Source organism: Amphimedon queenslandica, unplaced genomic scaffold (genome assembly GCF_000090795.2).
Source record: "Amphimedon queenslandica unplaced genomic scaffold, v1.1 AMPQUscaffold_7346_Cont20702, whole genome shotgun sequence".
Taxonomy (NCBI): Eukaryota; Metazoa; Porifera; class Demospongiae; order Haplosclerida; family Niphatidae; genus Amphimedon; species Amphimedon queenslandica.
Window position 1 is genome coordinate 1 of NW_003552369.1, and position 2,080 is coordinate 2,080.

At 37.5% G+C, this 2,080-nt stretch overlaps 1 long non-coding RNA gene across 1 annotated transcript; it reads right to left on the reverse strand.

Annotated features, from left to right (window-relative positions):
* Positions 1–1,505: 1,505 nt before the first annotated feature.
* LOC109591748 (uncharacterized) lies at positions 1,506–2,080 on the reverse strand. The gene is made up of 3 exons (XR_002189965.1): positions 2,012–2,080; positions 1,903–1,959; positions 1,506–1,854 (listed from the first exon to the last, which is right to left on the reverse strand). It is a non-coding gene; the product is annotated as an uncharacterized LOC109591748 (long non-coding RNA).

A 2,080-nucleotide genomic window follows, 5' to 3' on the forward strand; every position in this document is an offset into this window, starting at 1 on the left:
GTCTCTTATTATAGACCCAGCCCTTGTCTTTTTCCCCCAAATTTAGGGGGCGGGGCGGGAGTGGGCGTGGCTAGCTTCCTGACACGTCAGGTGACTATCCATGTGACTTACCACTCCCCTCTGCCCAGTTAAAGTTGCCACCGGTAAACTGCAAGTGCCCCTGATTGGCACCTTTAGTGATGGGCGATACTATCGAAAAGTATCGAAGTAATCGATATTTTAGTGATGGGCGATTCCGAGTCCGGAGTATTCGATTCCGAATGGAATCGTACTCGTATCGAAAGAGAAGTAGGAATCGTTTGAAACGATTCCAAATCAAACCACACCCAGTCACACCCTTTAATATTAATAATAGTTAACTAATCAGTAGTTAACAAATCAATTATGTATAGGTTATACACCGAGGTAGAGGTTTCTATGGTATTTATTAACCGAGCGACGCAGTCGCGAGGTTAATAAATACCATAGAAACCGATACCGAGGTGTATAACCAACTTCTACTATGACACTTGAAAAACAACTACCAGCTGCTGATAATAAGACCACAGTTGACATACATACAACATATCTAACAGGCTAGGCCAGTAAAGAATCAACCAAACTTGACAAATGGACTAATAAGAGCATAAGCGTAGAGCACCAAACTGCCAATCAATTAATTATTTAACGAGATAGGTTTATATTTTTACGAGCTAGGTTAATATAAAAAATAATTGACCTCCAATACTGCAATCTGATTGGTCAATCACAAGGTGGCATGGTAGAATCATCATTATTGCATTTTTATTGCTGTAATTGATACCACGTGGCTTTGCGCATGCGCAGATGTAATACTCGGAATCGGTATTCGATTCCATCGATTCCAGTCTCAAAAGTATTCAGAATCGGAATCGAATGCAAATTTCTGGAATCGCCCATCACTACGATATTTATCGATAAATTTACGGTATCGTTAGTTATCGATTACTTGCAAAAGTATCGGGCTCTGAAATGTGATTACTCTGCGCATGCGCAGTTAATTAACACGTGCTGATTTATCCAATTAACACGCCTGAAGACTGAAGGCTGAACTGTAAAGTGACTGGAATTACTCATGGTAAACAATGGAACTGGAGACTAGTTCCCTTAGGAACTTAGAACCTACTCAGTCCAGCCAAAAATGTTGATATGATACTTTTTTTAATAAGGTGTGGGTGATTAGGACCTTTTATTCATTACTTCTGGAGTTTCAGTTTATTGATAAAAATTACAATAAAGTAATCACATATGTAATCAATACTACCGATACTAAGATGAATAATAATCAGTATTGTATCGATAAAGAAAAAACTAGTATCGCCCATCACTAGGCACCTTTAATTTGAGCTGAGCCACACCTTCAATTGCAAGCTAAACAGATAGCCAGCAAAATTCTTTCTAAAGTTTTTTGAAAATTTGTTTCACTTTTGTTGTGTTACACTGATTGTGGTGAGGACATGTGCTATAGTCCACTCGTTAACTACAGCTGTGGTGTAAGGCTGGGTAATATTAAACACACACAGAACAATTCAAAAACTACATCAATATTAGCAAAAAATAGATTCATAGCTCAAACAGTTGGTAATTCTTTTACTTCAGCTGCAATGTCAACCCTTTCAACATCTTCAAGTGCTGAGATGAGTCCACTACGAGTAGCAGTACCTGTCTCTAACCAGGCAATGATGATATCTTTACGTCTTGTCCGGATTTCATGAGGAGCATTGACCTTTATCTCTTGAATAATAGCATTGCTTAGTCCAAGATGAATACCAAACTCTTCTAGTTCAACCACAAGATCTTTTATTGCTTTTAGTATAACAGAAGCATGCCTCTGATCTGTCAATAAATTATACTTAGAATTAAAGAAAAAATAACATAGCTTACCAAGTACATCAGGCAATAAATTAGATGTTGGAGCTGATAAATTACAGCAGCAAAAATCTGTTATAAAAAAAGAGATAATTTAAGTGAACAATTGTTCAATGCTCTTTACCTTTTAGCCAGTAACTCTTTTTCTCACTAATATCATTCAATGTAACAGTTGGTAGTCCACTCTCCTTAC